The following is an 18,847-nucleotide window of genomic DNA, read 5'->3' as shown; positions in this document are numbered from 1 at the left end:
GTCTAATTCACAGCTGTTTCTCTAAGTGCCTAGAAACATAATAAATCCTATAAGGATTTTTGAATGGATGAATGAAAGAAAGAAATAATAAAGCTCAGTGGGACAGTCAGAGTAAGGAATATGACTTAACAGATAAAGGTACAGATAATACCTAAGTTATTTCAATTTAAATTAATCTTATGATACCTAAGAAAGGATACTGTTTTTAAATAAAAATTTTTTGATCGTGTGGTGGGAATGTATCTGTGTTTCAACATAGTGATAGTGGTACCTATACCTAGCTTTGAAGTAGGTCAGTGTTTCAGAAATGGTAATTTTTCTGAGTGGTTGTTTCAAAATGTCCTGAATTTAACTACTTTCATAGGCTTCCTCTTGACTGCATTATTTCTAACAGCTGCTAAACTTAGCCTGAGATCTTTAACCTAAGACTGAATAATAAAAAATACTTAAAATACTGTGTAGCTTACAGAGTCACTATTAACATTATGAGAGAATTTACCTTTTAAATTACAAGTTAAATGGTATATTAACATTTCAAAGGGAGCTTGTAAAACTAAAATATATTTCTATAGATGTTGCTGATTGATCTTAGCCTATTTCAAAGTTTAAAAACACGTGAATAGACACATTTCCATTTCTAGAAACTTAACAATGCACTTGCTAGATAAAAATGATGAGATTTTGGCCGGGCGCGTGGCTCAAGCCTGTAATACCAGCACTTTGGGAGCCTGAGGTGGGCGGATCACGAGGTCAAGAGATCGTGACCATCCTGGCCAACATGGTGAAACCCCATCTCTACTAAAAACACACAAAAAAATTAGCTGGGCATGGTGACGTGCACCTGTAGTCCCAGCTACTCGGGAGGCTGAGACAAGAGAATCGCTTGAACCCAGGAGGCGGACTCCAGCCTGGCGCCTGCGACAAAGTAAGACTCTGTCCCCCCCCAAAAAATGAGATTTTCTGATATATATCACAAAATCATTAAAAGCAGGTTATGTGACTGTTTAGATGAGTTGCTATTCCTGTATATATATCCTGCAGCACTAATTTAAGTTAAGGTCATATTTTTGCATTGCAAACTAATGTAGTAGGGAAAAGAGAGGTATAAGTGCTATTTTAGTCCAAAAGGGACTGACATTGTACTGTACTGGACTCATTTGAGAGTATGGACAGAAATTATAGACTAGAGACTAGGCACTTCTTGCCATCTAGTGTCCTCTCAGCTCATAAGAGAGTGACTTATCTGACTGGTGAACTGGGGAAAAGGAACTAGGCATACTTGGTCCAGTATCTTTGTATTACAGAAGATAGAAATTATTTAGGTAGATAGGGTGAGTCCCTGGCAGAAAACTTCCTTCTAACAAAGAGCAGCACAGAAATAGCTCCCTTTTTAACCTCAAGCAGTTAAGAAAAAAATCACTTCTTTTCTAACAGAGCAGCCTGGAAGATCAGGCTGTACCACACAGATAAGCAACTCAGGCACAGAGCAGGGAGTTTCCTAGGTAATCACCAAACTTCACACACGTACGATGGGCCCAAGTAAAAACAGTGGGCCTCAATAAGCACATCCCTTTTCATTTAGGCACACTAAGATAGGAAAGCTGGAAGTATGCACAGGGAAGATACCTGCAGCTGCAAGAAGGTGCCTGGGAGCAGGCACAGAAACTCTTCCCTCCTTTTTAGCACACACCAAAAAACAGCACAGAGCAGATAAACTAAGAGTGTGCCTACATGATCAAAAAATGGAGTGGGGGCTGATAGAGACTCTGCTCTATACAGATAGTACACTTGATTCTAACCAGTTCTTCGGGCCCTAGGAAGATAAGACACACCCTCCTCATAGTCCATTTATAAAACCCTGACCTTTTTTACTACAACTCAGCAGCCTGTTCAGGACCCCTCTCTGTGACACAGAACTGTTCTTTTCTTTTGCCTAATAAACTCCTGCTCCAATCTCACTGTGTGTGTGCATCTACGTTCTTGATTTCCTCAGCTGTGAGACCACGAACCTTGGTATCTACCCCAGACAACAAGGCCATTTTATACTTGGGGGCCCGTTGGGATTTGAAGGTAAAATCATCGGAAGGGTGAGAGTAGGAGCGGACTCTATACTTTCATTTCTGAGGCTTCTCATCCTCAGTTTTTATTCTCTCAAAGAACTATCAAAAACCCAGGCATCTGACAGCTGATTAAGGAGCCACCAGGGCAAGCTGCTGGTTTTGAAGACTCAGAGGAGAGGCTTGCTAGGGAGGACTTAGTCAATTCCCTACTGTCCTTTGGGTGCTGGGAATGTTGGCCCTGTTCCAAACTCGTTTCCTTTCATGGAGAACCTGGCCATCATGTGGAGCTGGAAAAGGTCCTGGAGCAACTGAAAATTTCTGGCCAGGGCTACACCCTGGTGTTATCTAAAGGCTTCTGGGCTGACCCCAGCCCCCAACTGCCCAACTAGGTATCGGCCCATAGGATCTCCAAGCTTTCCTACTGCAAATCATACTTTCCTCCTTTTTTTTTCCAGAGTCACCGTGTCTCCCATCCTCTCTGTATACAATGCCCGGGAGTTTTTACAGCCCTGGAAAATAATTCAATTAGGAGGCTTAGTAACCACCTTAGAAACCAGGAATGCAGATCAAAGGATTGCTGTTTTTGTGACTTTCTAAAGAAGGAGATTTTCCAGTTCTCCTTTTTGTGTCCCTCTGCTAGAGACCAAACTTTATGCCCCCTCTGCAAGTGGGAGAACTCTGCTTTTAGCAGTGAGGAGAAAAATGTCCTCCAAAACAAATTTTAGTTTCAATACTGTCTCCATTATTAGGAAGGCCACCATTTTACCCTTATGTTCTCTTGAGACACGTATTCTGCCAGCAACTAGAATGGCATCTAAATAGAACGGGGATTTTGTGTCTCAAAGTTAACTGGAACCACTACCTAAGAATAAATTCTCTAGTCTGGTCCATAATAGCAGATTATAAAGCTCAATCCTGTATACTCCCTCCATTAAGAGGCCTTGCCCAAATGCAACTGTTACATAGTCTCTCCCGAGACACATCCATCAAGGAGTCACGCAGATCACGCAAATCTAAGAGGTCAAAGGGTAATCACAAAGCAGAGGACAAAGGTCACATGGGGTAGCATGACTAGCTCCATTGCTTAGCTCCTCTGGTACCATGGTTTGATGATCATACCTGCAACCATGGGTGGCACTTATGGTGTCAGGACCCAAGAACTAAGGAGGGAGAACAGTTGGGGGGGATGCTCCCACTGTCTTTCTCCTCTACCCTGCGTTACACTGAAAAGAACAGGGAGACTGAGGGATGCCTCTTGTCGCTTTTCTATGTAACAAGCCATCTTTGGCCTGCACTCCTCCAGAGTGCATTCTGAAGCACTTGAATTTCTTTGACCTTGAGACTTTGAAGAAAAAGCAGCTCATTTTCTTTTGCACAAGGGCACGGCCTTCTTACCTTCTTGGAAATAAACAGACCTGGCTGGCTGTAGGAGTCTTTGTTTTAATCTTATCCAACAATTAGATCTTGTTTGTAGATGGGAGGGCAAGTGGTCCAAGGTCCCCTATGTACAAGCTTTTTTTGCCTTGCAAAGAAAGACAGCTCAGACCTTTGCAAGCTTGCATAATCAACTAAGTCCTCTTGGTAGCCGTATTGGGCAACTCTGTAGAGAATAGTTCCCCTAAGTCAGAAAAGCAAGTTTTTAAGGAGCCATTGGAGGTAACTTCTAAGTGCCCCATGAGTTCTTTCTGTCTCCCTTATCCGGGGCACCCTGTGACTGTGCCATCAGCTCCTCCAGCTCTGACATCTCCAAAGCTCTCCACTGCCCTGTCTTCATTCTTATCCCTACAAAAAACACCAAATGGAAGGGACACCACTAGGGTGTAAGTTCCCTTCTCATTACAGGACCTTAGGCAAATAAAGGGAGATTTGGGCCAATTTTCTGATGACCCTGATAGGCATGTGGAGGTCTTCCAACATTTAACTCAAGTGTTTGACCTCACATGGAGGGATGTTATGCTGCTTCTAAGCCAAACCCTCACTGCAGCTGAAAATGAGGCATCTCTGCAGGCAGCAGAGAAGTTCGGAGATGAACAACGTGTCTCTCATAGTAGGCCAAAAAGGAAAAGGGGAGGTATGGAAGGTGAGGAAATAACAGAACAACCATTACCAGTATGAAGAGAGGCTATACTCTTGACAATCCTGATTGGAATCCCTGTGACCTTATAGGTGGATGGAAAAGGAATGTGTGTATTAGAGGGCCTTAGAAGAAAGAGGGATAAACCACTTAATTCCTCTTAGTTGTCCATGATAGACCACAAGCCAGATGAGAATCCCTCAGCTTTCATGGAAAGGCTGAGAGAGGCACTAGTAAAACATACTTCTTTGCCCCCTGATTCATTTGAGGGACAGCTCATTCTAAAGGATAAGTTTATTACACAGGCAGCTTCTGATATTAGAAGGAAACCACAGAAACAGGCTATAGGACCAGATAGCACCTTAGAAGACCTCCTGAATGTGGCCACCTCAGTCTTTTACAGTAGGAACCAGGAGGAGACCCTGGAGAAAGAGAGAATGCATAAGAGAAAGACTGGGGCCCTAGTGGCTGCCTTGCAGGCTTGCAAAGTCTAGGATCCCTGAGGAGCATCCACTAACTGCTACTGGTGTGGCAAACTAGGGCATTTTAATGAGGAATGCCCAAACAACCAAAGAAAGCCACCTCAACCCTGTCCAACCTGTGGTGGGGACCACTGGAGATGGGACTGCCCTGGAGATGGAGGTCACTGAGTCCAGAACCAGTCTCACAGATGGTCCGGCAGGAATGACAGGTCCTGAGGTCAAACCCCTGGCTCCAGCAGCTCAAACTGCCATTACTGCTCAGGAGCCCCGGGTGATTCTGGAAATGGAAGGGAGGAGGGTGGACCTCCTCCTGGACACTAGAGCAAGTCTTTCTGTTCTCCTCTCCAATCCAGGCCTCCCGTCTTCCCATAGCAAAACCATGGTGGGTGTCTCAGGAAAGACTCTAACCGGATTTTTCTTTGAACCCCTTAGTTATAGTTGGAGGGAAGTCATGTTATTTACACATGACTTCTTGATCATGCCTGAAAGTCCCACTCTTTTATTAGGTAGACACATTTTAGCCTCCATGGGACCATCATCTTCACGCCCGGGACAAACCTTTTGTCTTCCCCTAATGGAATCCAATATTAACCCAGAAGTGTGAGCAACTCAGGAAGAACAGGTGGAGCTAAAACTGCTAGGCCAGTTTACATCTACCTTAAAAATCCCACTTCTTTTCCTAACCAGAGACGCTGTCCTCTAAAGCCAGAGGCTAGGAAAGGTCTAGAAACCATTATTAATAACCTGAAAACGCAAAGCCTCCTCAAACCCTGTAACAGTCCTTGAAATACCTCGATGCTAAGAGAGCAAAAACCCAATGGGGAATGAAGACTAGTTCAGGACCTCTGCCTCATTAAAGCCACAGTCCTGATTCATCTGGTAATCCCTAATCCCTACACCTTGATAACCTAAATACCCGAGGGAACAAAATGGCTTACAGTCCTAGATTTAAAGGATGCCCTTTTCTCCACACCGTTACAGCCTGACTCCCAATACCTGTTTGCCTTTGAGGATCCCTCCGGCCAAACTGCCCAGTTAACCTGGATGGGGCTACCTCAGGGATTTCGAGGCAGTCCTCACCTGTTTGGATGGGCGCTCTCAAAGGACCTCTCTAAGTTTTCCCATCCTCAGGCTAGGGTCTACCAATATGTAAATGACCTTCTGCTCTGTGCCCCAATTTAGGAAGATTCCCAAGAAGCCACTGAAGCCCTTCTTTTTATTTTTTCCTCTGAACTTTTCTGCAATTTCCATTTCTCCTTTTTTTCCCCCCATTTATTTATTTTATTGCATTTTAGGTTTTGGGGTACATGTGAAGAACATGCAAGATTGTTGCGTAGGTACACGCGTGGCAGTATGATTTGCTGCCTTCCTCCCCATCACCTACATCTGGCATCTCTCCCCTTGCTATCTCTCCCTAGCACATGAATGTTCATTGCAGCACTGTTTACTATAGCAAAGACCTGGAACCAACCCAAATGCCCATCGATGATCTGGACAGGGAAAATGTGGCACATATACACCATGGAATATTATGCAGCCCTTCTTAATTTCTTAGCTGACAGAGGATACAAGGTTTCAAAACCTAAGGCCCAGCTTTGCCAGACTTCAGGAAAGTACCTGGGTTTGGTGCTGTCTGAGGAAACCAGAGCATTAGAGAAAGAAAGGGTTAAGCCCATTTCCTCCTTCCCCCTCCCCAAGACCCTCAGGCACCTAATAGGATTTTTAGGCATTGCATGATATTGCGGACTATGGATACCTGGGAATGGTGAGATAGCCCGACCTCTATATCATCTCATGAAAGAAACACAAGCAGCTAAAACTCACTTTCTAACCTGGGAACCTGAAGTCCAAAAGGCCTTTAACCAGTTAAAGCAAACCTTACTTAAGGACCAGCCCTCAGCCTTACTGTAGGGAGGGCCCTCAATCTTTATGTGTCAGAGAAAGGAATGGCCCTGGGAGAATTAACTCAAGCCAGGGGACCAGCTCAACAGCCAGTGGGCTACCTGAGTAAGGAGCCTGATTATCAGCCAGGGATGGCCGGCATGGCTTCAAGCATTCGCAGCAGTTGACCTACTGGTAGCCACCAAATTAACCCTGGGAAATGGCTTAACTGTATACACCCCACATAATGTAGCAGGATTGCTGTCCTCTAGGGGAAGCCTTTAGCTAACAGAGAGCCGGCTTCTTAAATATCAGGCTCTGCTGTTAGAGGGGTCAGCAGCTCAGCTAAGAACTTGCTCCTGCCTAAATCCAGCTATTTTCCTCCTCGGAGAAACTGGGGAATCTGAGCATGATGGTGAACAAATTGTGGTACAGAGCTATGCAGCCAGGGCGGATCTCAGGGAGACTCACCTAGAAAATCCAGACTGGACCCTCCTCATGGTTGAGAGTTCTTTGTGGAACAGAGTCAGTAGGCAGGATACACAGTAGTCACTCGGAATAATGTTATTGAAAGTGCACATCTCTCTCCAGGCACAAGCGCTCAACTAGCTGAGCTGACAGCTCTTACAAGAGCACTTGAATTAATCAAGGGAAAGGTAACCAACATTTACACTGATTACAAGTATGCTTTCTTAGTTCTCTCTCCATGCTCATGCTACCATCTGGAAGGAGAGGCACTTTCTAACTGCTAATAGGTCCCCTATAAAATACCATCCCGAAGTTAACAGGTTATTATCCTCAATTTTCCTTTCTTGAGAGACAGCAGTGATGCATTGTAAAAGCCATTAGAAGGAAACAGATGAAACAGCCGAAACAAGTTAGCTAATCAGGCAGCCAAGTCGCAGCAAGAAAGCCTCAGGGCATCAACACTCTCAAAGCCCCTTTAGTCTGGGAATGCTTTAAGCCTCAGTACTCCTCTGAAGAGATAGAGTGGGCCACTTCTTGGGGGTACATTTTCCAGCCTTCAGGATGGCTACAGCCAGAGGATAGCAAATTCCGCTTGTCAGCCCTAGACAATGAAAAGTCATTAAAATACTTCACCAGACTTTTCACTTGGGAAAGGATAAAACCTATCAGCCCAGAGATTGTTTTCAGGAGATAAGTTACTGAAAACAGTCAAACAGGTTGCTAATGCTTGAAAAGTCTGTCTTAAAAATAATTCCCTCAACAAACGGCTCCTCCATCCTTAAACCCAAAGAATAGAAAGCTATCCAGGGGAGGACTGGCAAATAGACTTCCCCCACATGCCAAAGACAAAGGGCATCCAAAACCTCCTGACATGGGTAGATGCTTTCACTAATTGGGTAGAAGCATTTCCATGCTGTACAGAAAAAGCCTCTGAGCTAATAAAAGTTCTGGTTAATGAAATAACTCCCTGCTTTGGCCTACCTAAGTATCTCCAAAGTGACAACAGCCCGTCATTTAAAACAGCTGTCACCGAGGGGCTCTAAAGGCCACTAGGCATACAGTATATCTCCACTGTGCTTGGATCCCCCAGTCCTCAGAGAAGGCAGAGAAAAAAACGTTATCAAAAGACACCTCAGAAAACTGTCCCAGGAAACTCACCTTCCTTGAGTCAGTTTTCTTCCCATAGCTTTACTACAGGTAAGAAATACCCCTTCAAAGTCAGGCCTGAGCCCTTTTGAAATGGTGTATGGACAACTTTTCCTTACAAATGATTTCCTATTAGACCAAGGAATCTCTGAATTGGTTAAGTATGTAACCTTCCTAGCTCACTCCCAACAGGAATTAACCAACTAGCGGGGGCCCAACACCAGGAAACAGGACCACGTTTATTTGACCCAGGAGATTTAGGACTCATGAACGCTCTTTCCTCTCTCTCTCCATCTTTAAGCCCAAGTTGGGAGGGACCTTACCCTGTTCTTCTCTCCGCCCTGTCTAAAAGTTACAGGAATTGTTACAGTGACAGTAAAAAGTTACAGTAAAAGTTACAGATGACACCTGGAGACATCACAATCCAGTCAAGTCTTGGAGACCTGAAGGAGAAGTCCCTGACAGCTCAGAACGCCCTCAATATTGCTGTGAAGAAATAAAGGATCTAAAGCTAAGAATCACCAAAAGTAACTGAGTGAGGACTACTCATTCTACTTAGCCCCTCCTTCGCCCTCCCAGATACTGTCAGTTACTTCCATCTTTCCCTTTGAGATTTGCCACCAGATATTAGAACTCCCGTTTGACGCACACCTGCAGGTGAGGAAGGAGACCCTTAATCCTCTTAAGCTTCTAAGACCACTTCCCCCTAGACTTCTAAATCACATTTCAATAGGAGAAGTAAAGGCTGGCAGACTGGGCACCACCCTTAATCGCACTCCTATAGATCGCAGGCATGGAGTGGAGGAATCTTTCCGGAAGGCATTGTTTTTGCTTAAACATGATCAAACCCCCACCTAGTCATGTACCCCTCACCTACTTCATGGATCAAGACGCTTTCACATGTAATTTCTAGAATTGTAAGCCTTTAAAAGGGCAAGGATTTTCTTTGACGGGGAGCTCAGTTGTTAAGGTATTTTCACCTGCCACAGCTCCCGGCCGAATAAATTAACACTTTGTCCCTGTTCAGTGTTAGAGAGGTCTGTTTGCGGCCTCTCCTTCTTCACAGGGAGATTTCGACTGTCTGTGGGATTACATATGTAGCTTCATAGACTCACAGGGGGACATTCTATATCCTGGTGAATAAATTTTGAATAATTTACTACATTACAATTGTAGGAATTCGTATACTCACTCTGCTGTTTGCAGTGGGACTATATGCTGTGGCACCTGCACAGTGGAATTCCAGACAAATAATTCTACTTGCTCTAATATTCTGCCTATCACCTTTATAGCAGGTCTAATAATGACAGGAAAAAGACAGATATGAGGGCCTTGTTGCTAAAACTTTTCTTCCTCCACTTAATAGTGCAGGTTATCTCCTAAACCCTATAACCCAACAGATCCAGCGCCTAGCCTTGGCAGTCAACCTAACTTCATGTTATATCTGTACTTTAGACTCACCGTCAGCTGAAGTATTACCTCTATTATTAGAAGATTTAGCCAATGTTAACACTAAAATTACCCTAGTCACTCAGTCCAGTGCAACTTATCCAGAGGAGCAAGTGAAAAACATATTTCTCCCAATCATATCACAAGTTATAGAGGATGGCCCAGACCTGAATTTTACAGAAACTCCACCTCTTGTAAGACTCTTTTGCACTGTACTTCCAAAGTACACATTACCCATTTGTTTCATGTCCTTAAGAACAAAGGGAACTCATCTGGAAACCTTGTCCAACTGCTCACACGAAGTCTTTCTTAGTTGGACAACTCAGGAAAGGCAATAACACTCCTCAGAAAAGAGAGGCAAATGGTATCTTAAAGTTAGAAAGCAACACTGGTTCCTTCTCCTTAAATAACCAAATTCAAGGTGATCTCAGTTTATTAGTAACACCAGTGTTGATAGATGACTCACTTTTACCTCCAGCCCAAATGTTAGCCTGGGGACTACAAAGAATGTTCCTTTTTTTTTTTTTTTTTTTTTGAGACAGAATCTTGCTCCATTGCCAGGCTGGAGTGCAGGAGTGCTATCTCGGCCCACTGCAATCTCCACCTCCTGGGTTCAAGCAATTCTCCTGCCTCAGCCTCCCAAGTAGCTGGGACTATAGGCATGCACCACCACGCCCAGCTAATTTTTGTATTTTTAGTAAAGACAGGGTTTCACTATGTTGGCCAGGATGGTCTCGATCTCTTGACCTCGTGATCCACCCGCCTCGGCCTCCCAGAGTGCTGTGATTATAGGCGTGAGCCACCACACCCGGCCAGAACGATCTTAAAATTCCACCTCAATCATGTGTTGATTCCCAATATTTGGGCAGAATTTGCCTCAATATGGGAGGACCTCGCTGGAAACTAAGTGCATGGGACCCTCCCTTAGAGCTGGCCTCTTGGGGATATGAAGTGTCTCTAGATCACAAACAGGAACTATACTTCATATGAAGAAATGTGGGATGCATGAGCCTGCCAAGTGAATGGAGGGAACCCGTAGTGTTGCAACAACACTTCCAAAAGTATCCTATGCCAATGCCTCTACACAATTCCCATCCTTACAAAACATACCCACTCTGTAGTAAAATGGGCAGCTAATGTAATTCTACTCCCTTGAGCAGCTGTTATAGCTGGACTCCTGGGAACCACCCTTGGGTCCATCTCTACATTTATCCTCTCAACAAACCCAGGCCCTAGCTGAAATTATGGCTGCCATTCAGGAACAACAACGGCATAGACTCACTCGCAGGTGTTACCTTGCAAAACCCAAGAGGACTGGACTTCCTAATGGCAAGTCCGGGAGGGATATGTGTTTTTCTTAAGAAAGGGTGTTGCTTCCATATTAATGCTTCTGGTAAAGTACAGCAACATCTAGTAGAGGCAACCAATATCACAGCAGTACAATCCATCTAAATGGCTCACAATTATTAAACACACTCTGCTGTCATGGTTATAGCCTATAGGGCCCCCCACTGACAATGGTAGTCTTAACACTCATATTTGGGCCCTGTCTTCTAAACCTCCTTGTTATGTTTATCTCCTTTCGCCTAGAAACCATCAAGCTTCAGATGGTGCTGCAAGTGGAGCCGAAAATGAAAACACCCTTCTACAGGGAACCCTTAGATCCACCCAGGAGGAGCCCTGGCTGCTATTCTCAGACTAAGCCCCTCTCCAGTGGGAAGTAGCCAGAAGAAGTCGCCCCCAACAGCAGTTAGGGATTTCCTTCCTGAGGAGTGGAAATGTGTTATAGGAGATAGAAAGAAATTATTTAGGTAGATAGATAGGGTGAAGAGAGTTCCCAGCAGAAAACTTTCCTTCTGACAAAAAACAGGTCAGAAATAGCTCTTTTCTAACCTCAAGCAGTTCAAAGAAATCACTTCTCTTCTCCCAAAGAGCAGCCTGGACGATCAGGCTGTCAAACACAGATAAGCAATTCGGGCACAGAAGGGGGTTTTCTGGGTAATCATCAAACTTCACATACATACAATGGGCTTCAGTAAAAGGAGTTGGCTTTAATAAGCACATTCTTTTCCCTTTCTTTAGGCAGACTAAGATAGGAAAGCTGGAAGCATCTGTTGGGGTGATACCTGCAGTTGCAAGAAGGTGCCTGGAAACAGGCGCAGAAACTCTTCCTCCACTTTTAGCACATGCACATAAGCAGCACAGAGCAGCATAAACTAAGAGTGTGCCAACACGATCAAAGAATGTGGTGGGGGCTGATAGAGATTCTCCTCTATGCAGATTTCACACCTGATTCTATTTACAGAACCTCACCAGCCCATTTATAAAAACCCTGACATTTTTAGTATGACTTGGCAACCCATTCAGGACCCCTCTCTGTGACACAGAGCTGTTCTTTCCTTTTGCCGATTAAACCCCTGCTCCAATCTCAACACGTGTGTGCGTCTGCTTCCCCGATTTCCTCAGGCGTGAGACCAAGAAGCTTGGCATTTACCCTAGACAACAAAGCCATTTTAATTGGGTTCTCCTTAAGCTCTACCTATTATCAGAGAGGATGCATTTCGAGCTATTTTCCATTATGCAATAATAATGATAAATGCAAACACAGAAATAGAATTTACTGTGTACCAGGGACTGTTCTAAGTGCTTTATATAAACGAATTTACTTCTCTCCACAAAACCTTGAGGTAGATATAATTATTATTCCCATTTTACAGATATGGAAGCAGGTTCGAAGAGGTTTAGTGAATTCCCTGAGGCTAAACAGTTGATGAATGTTTCTGTATGTTGCTTCAGGGGAGGGCTGGAGATTCTAGTTAACATAGTGACTGGGTGGTCAAGTCTGTCTCATTTTAGAAGTCCATTTTGCTGTAGACTTAAAACTATTAATATGTTGTCTAATCAGTTTTTTCATTAATTAAAGCAATATTGTTATTTTCCAAATAATTGTCTCTTGAGTCTTATTTCTAAATTGCTCTATACTCAGAAGTACAGAGCCACAATACGCCAGGCTTACTGACCACCCAAGTCTAACATTTAGAGGCCAGAGTTCAGGAAGAGCAACACACATAGAAAATAAGTTTTCAGTGCTGAGTAGCAATGCCTCACCTCTCCGGAAACAAAAGACCCACACCAATGTTGCACTTCCCAAGAGGACATTTTAAACCACTTACGCCCTGTTGAAATCGCTGCAATGATAGACGCGTGCTACATCTGTGCTGTCTAATGCAGCAACCACTAGCCACGTTGAGCTACGGAGCACATAAAATGTTGTTAAGGCAACCGAGAAGCTATTTTTTACTTCAATTTAATGTTAATTAATTTAAATTTGAGTGTTCCTCCTGCAGCTAATACAGTGACTAGATGAACAAGTCTGCCTTGACCCAAAAGTTCATTCTGCTTCAGCGCCACTATATTGAACGGTGCCATTTCATACCTTCATCATCCTTCTCAAACTGCTTTCGATAATCCTTTTACTCTCATCAAATACACATTAGATTATGAATTCCCTCACCTTTCTGCCTAGAGATTGAAAAATCTCATTCGTACCCATTTTTGCTAACATCACTTTGATCTAAAAAACCAAGGGATCTTTTCTCGTCTAAATCTAATTCTTCAGCTGTGCTATGGATTTTTTTTCCTGCCTTCTCACAGACCTTTCTCATATATGTTTTTTCTCTCTCATCTGTGTGTTAGAGAGGATTTTAACCAAAGGATGGAGACAGATGTTGGGCCAATTTATCTTCTTTTGGGCTGGGAATTTTGTGATTCCTACATTCAACATACTGTTCTCAGATATGTTGAAATACGTGGGATGTTATACTGTGGGCTCTTGAGAGGTAGTATAACTGGGTTGTGGGACAGGACAGGGCTCAGGTACCCCCTCCAGCCCCCCGACAATTTGATGTGCCAGAGGTTCTTAGGCTCCCTGGCCCCAGGAATTGGGAAGAGGCCCTGGCAGCATGGTGAGCTTACCGGTCAAGTAAATATCAGACTCAAAGAGTTTTGCAGAGAGCAATTTATTAGACAGAGAGAGAGAAAGAGAGAGAAGTAGAGAGAGCTCCCATGCTGTTGTGGGAGGGGATCCCAGAGAGAGAAATCAGCAGGTAATGTGCACTGGAGTTTTAACTTTGAAGTTATTCCCGCCCCATTCATGTTTTTGTCCAATGAGAGGAGTTCTTTCAAACTTCCTGTGGAGTGATTGATTTTTGACTTTGATTCTAGATTGCTTGCTTGGGCCTACAACAGAGTCCCTCCTTCCAGGGCTTTTGGCGGGCTTTCTGAACAAAGGAAGCTCACCTGAAATTTTACCTAGCTGCAAGGGAAAGTTAGACAAAGAACTCTAGGTTTGGTGGATGGAGGCATGGAGCTGGGAAGTTCTTGCCTTTGAAACCACGCCCCTGTGGACCCAGGAAGAGGAGTTAACATTGTCCCTCAGTAGAGCCATAGACTTTATCTTAAAATGCCCTGAAGGCTCCAGGTACATTATTGCTGACCCTTAAACATTATGATCTATCCATTGTTTTAGATCATCTTCTGCTTTCACCGGTAGAACCCTGTTTTTATGGCAGGTATTTTAAGGAGCCTTTAGCCACATTGAATCTGAATTAAACTGCCAGGCAGTTGGTGTTTCAGTGTTTCAAGGACTCTTCAATGCTCTTTTAGGGCAGATAAATTTTGCCACTGCCCACAATCACTAGAGCAAAACCCAGATATGAACCAGATCCTTGAGGAATGTCTCCATGAAAACAAATTCTCAGGGAGGACTACAGAGTTACTTCTTTCCCTGAGGGCAGAATGTATGTATAACCAACACCCCCATGAACATGGTTGTAACAGGATATTAAATGGCGACTTTTGAATGAAGCAACAGAATACATGAGATGCTCAGTGAAGGAAGAACAGATAGATAATGTAAAAAGAACAATGGAAACTCTAAGAAAGAATAAAAAAGATATGCTAGAAATAAAAAGCTCTTCAACAGAAATGAAAAGAGTTTTTAATAGGCTTACCAGTAGACTAGATATTAGAAGAAAGATAAATAAGCTTGAAGAGATATTGATACACATAAGAGAAGACAGCTTCAAAACACTTGAGCATTTTTGGAACTGCTGTAACACAGGGTTCCTGAAGATCTGAAGAAGGTCTTGGAAAGGTAATGCATTCAACGCATTTCTCTCACTTGAATTTTGTTTATTTTCAGTCTGAAGCCAGGGTTTATGTTCCCCTTTTTCTAAATTATAGCTTACAGGCCAGCTTTCAGTGGCCTTTCTATTTGTTGGCTATAATTCAATCTTCAAGTTACTAAAATTGATTTTCCTTTTCCAAGAAAAATATATTCTTTTTAATAAAGCAATATGAAAGTTAAACAGAAGTCAACCAATAGTTGAATGGTTTTATGAAATAACCAGTTAGAATGGAGTGGCTGTCATCATTTCCAATTTGTGAAGGAAGCAATGAAAACAGATGTTTTGTAGTTTGTTTGCTGGATCAGAGCAAATTTTTTTTACATTGCTTGGTTGAGAGTTAGTGATGATTGAGGGAAAGCACTTATAGGAAATACTTTATTTTCCTCTAGATTCCCATTTCAAAGATATCAAGGTCATTCCTAGTTCAATTCTCTGAATTAAATGATGATGACAATCAGTGGATTATTTATTGCCTGTATCATTGGAAATGTAATACTTGATTGCTAATGTGAGGAAGGTACTTTGGCCTCATAGGCCTGGAGTCTTTTTGTCAAAGACAGTCTGGTGCTCTGATGGAATTAAACAAGAGCATTTCAGTGTTTTTCAGGGATCACATGATTAACTCACTTTCCAGCAACAATAACAAATCTGAATTTGTTGAATGAATCCTGTCTACAGATAAAAATGATGGTCCTGATAGCTGTATCCATTCTTCACCCATCTCCTGCGATGTGTCAATTTAAGGAAGGATTGCTGATTTGTTTGTGTATTGCAAGCAGCACAATTCAACTATGCAGCCAGCTTCCTCCTGAGTTGGTAAATTTAAAGCCATACTAGAATATTTACAGCAGAGGATTAGATTATTTTCATCATGTAACATAGCTGTCAAAAAACAAAACAAAACAAAAAAAAAAAAACCAGAGATGGAAACAGAAATTCAGCTAAGTTGTCTTGTTGCTTACTTGCTTTGCTGGTATCACTGTCAAACCTCTTAGTAATCTTTTAAAGCCATTTGGACATATTGTGAGAAATACTTTAGTTAAAACCGGGTTGTCAAAGCCATACATTCACTTGAGTCACCCTTAAACTTCAGTGTACTGTAATATACTTCTGTGCCCTCTGTGCTGTAGAACAATCATTCCTCCCCCTAGAATACCTCTCTTATTATCAAAAGGCCTCAATGAACATAAAGGCAGAATTAGGGTACCAGAATCAATCCATACATTTAATGTAAGTAAATCTTCCCTCCTCCAAAAAAAAAATCCTTCTAATTATAAAATAAATATAAATAGAAGTTCTGAAATTTCGTCTTACTCCGTGGCTTGTCACTGAGTGGATATATTTATTATCCACATACCCAAAGTGTTTGTGTTCTCTGAGCTTTTTTATCTGCGTCTGTAATTTGTTATCAGTACTTTTGGAAAGTTCTTGGCCATTATTACATCAACTATTTCTTCTGCTCCATTCTTCCTTTCTTCTTCATTTGATATTCCAATTACACATATGTTATACCTTTTGAAATTGTTCCACAATGCTTGAATACTCTATTCCTTTTTTGTGTGTTTTTTTTTTCATTCTTTCTCCTCCTTGCATTTTATTTGTAGAAGTTTCTATCAATATCTATTCAAGCTTATTTATCTTTCTTCTAATATCTAGTCTACTGGTAAGCCTATTAAAAACTCTTTTCATTTCTGTTGAAGAGTTTTTTATTTCTAGCATATCTTTTTTATTCTTTCTTAGAGTTTCCATCGTTCTTTTTACATTATCTATCTGTTCTTGCACGTCACCTACTTTTTCCTCTAGAGCATTTAATATATTAATCACAGTACTTTAAATTATCTGTGTCATAGTTTCAACAGCTTTGTAATCTTCTTTATAATCTCTAAATCTAGTCTGATGCTGGCTTTGCTTTTTCAGACTTTTTTTTTCTTGACTTTATCATGCCTTGTAATTTGTTGTTGCTGTTATTGTTAAAAACCAGATAGACCTAAAGAAGGCCTGTTTTTCTGTTTTATTATATGCCACATTATCTGGTACATAATTTAACTAGGAATTTGGCTGTGTTTAATGTCTTCTGTAGCTGTAAGAGCCTTCACATGACTCTTGTATCCTCTTTTTGTTTCCCATGTTGGCTTTGGGCCTCTGTAAGTGTACTACTAAAACAGCCTCATTGTCTGGAGTAAATACAAGGTTCTTTGTCTCATGGCAAAGAAAATCAAGGGTGAGGATGCACATACACAGTGAGACTGGAGCAGGCATTCAATAGGCAAAAGGAAAGAACAGCTATCTGTCACAGTGAGGGGTCTTGAATGAGTTGCCAAGTTGTACTAAAATGTCAGGGTTTTTATAAATGGGATAGTAGAGGAGGGGGTGTGTTATCTTCCTAGGGCCCAAAGAACTGGTTAGGACCAGGTTTGCTACAGTCCATCCTTTGACCATGTAGGCACACTCATAGTTTGTGATGCTCTGTGCTGCTTATCTGCATGTGCTGAAAAGGGAGGGATAGTTTCTCTGCCTGCTCCCAGGCACCTTCTTGCAGCTGCAGGTATCTCCCCCAAGTACGCTTCCAGTTTTCCTATCTTAGTGTGCCTAAAGAAAGGGAATGGGATGTGCTTATAAAGGCCCACTCTTTTTACTTTTACTTTCACATACTCATATGCATGTAAAGTTTCATGATTACCCAAAAAGCTTCCCCCTCTGTGCCTGAATTGCTAATCTGTGTTTTATAGCCTGATCTTCCAGGCTGCTCCTTGTCAGAAGAGAAGTGATTTCTTTGAACTGAGTGTGGTTAGAAAGGGAGCAATTTCTGACCTGCTTATTGTTAGAAAGGAAGTTTTCTGCCTGGGACTCTCTTCACCCTATCTATCTACCTAAATTATTTCTTTCTATCTCCTATATTTCCTCCTTCAGGATTGGAATCCCTAACTGCTGTTAGGGGGACTTGGGTGATGACTTCTGGCTACTTCTTCCTGGAGAGGGGTGTTGTATTGGAACAGCATCCAGGACTCCTTCTAGAGTTGGTCTAAGGGTTCCTGGCAAAAAGGCGTTTTCATTTTGGGCTTCATTTGCAGCACCATGTGAAGCTTGATGGTTTTTAGGCGAGACGAGATAAACTTTACAAGAAGGTTTGGAATTTAGGGTTCAAATATGAGCAGTATGACTACAATTATCAATGGGGCACTATAGGCCATAACCATGACAGCAGAGTTTGTTTGACACCTGTGACTCAGGTAGATGGGTTGTGCTGCTCTAAGTGAGTGATAATATTGGTTGCCTCCACTAGATGTTGCTGGACTTTACCAGAAGCATTAATATAAAAGTATCATTTTTCTTTGAGAAAAACATTCCTTTCTTTTGGACTTGTGAGTAGGGAATAATTTTAGGTTTAGGCTATTTTTTATAATTTGCGATATGATTGGGAGAAATACATCATTGGGTGGATAAAACAATTTTATTGTTAATCTTCACAATCCCTTTCCTTTAATTATTAAATTCTTTTCTGACTTCCACAGACCAACAGACCATGTTTACAACATCCTTAAACTGTCTGATTTGTCCTAAGCATTCATCCTGTTTATTAAAACAAGCAGTCATTTCCTGTTAGGACATAATTTGCCATACAACATCCTTCCTTATACAAAATCTCTTTCTTTATAACCTTTTCATACCTAAAGTGTATTATGTTAACAATTTTCAATAAAAAGTCACATCAAGCTTAGTGATAGTAACCTTTATGCTTATTTTTTTTGTCTATAACAATTAACAACTATTACCCCAGCTGTAAGGATAATAATGAAGTAAAATAGCCTTGACTAAATCTTTCCTACAATTATTAATCCTGTAATAAAGATATAATTAGGTAGAATATTATAGCCATTAGAATTTTACAACCAGAATTCCATATTGTGGGTGCTATGGTGTATAGTTCTATTGCAGATAGTAGAGTGAGTGTAGTCATTCCTGCAAGAGTGGCATGATAGATAATTTCCATTTAAAATTTACTTGCCAATATATAGAGTTTCCCTCTGGGGTCCTATGAAGTTATAAATGCAATTCTATGAAAAGTTAAAACTTCCTTGCAAATATATGTTCTAGTAT

The sequence above is a fragment of the Cebus imitator genome, unplaced genomic scaffold (genome assembly GCF_001604975.1).
Source record: "Cebus imitator isolate Cc_AM_T3 unplaced genomic scaffold, Cebus_imitator-1.0 Scaffold40, whole genome shotgun sequence".
Taxonomy (NCBI): domain Eukaryota; kingdom Metazoa; phylum Chordata; class Mammalia; order Primates; family Cebidae; genus Cebus; species Cebus imitator.
The sequence above is the reverse complement of the archived record's forward strand: the minus strand, read 5'-3'. Positions refer to the sequence as shown.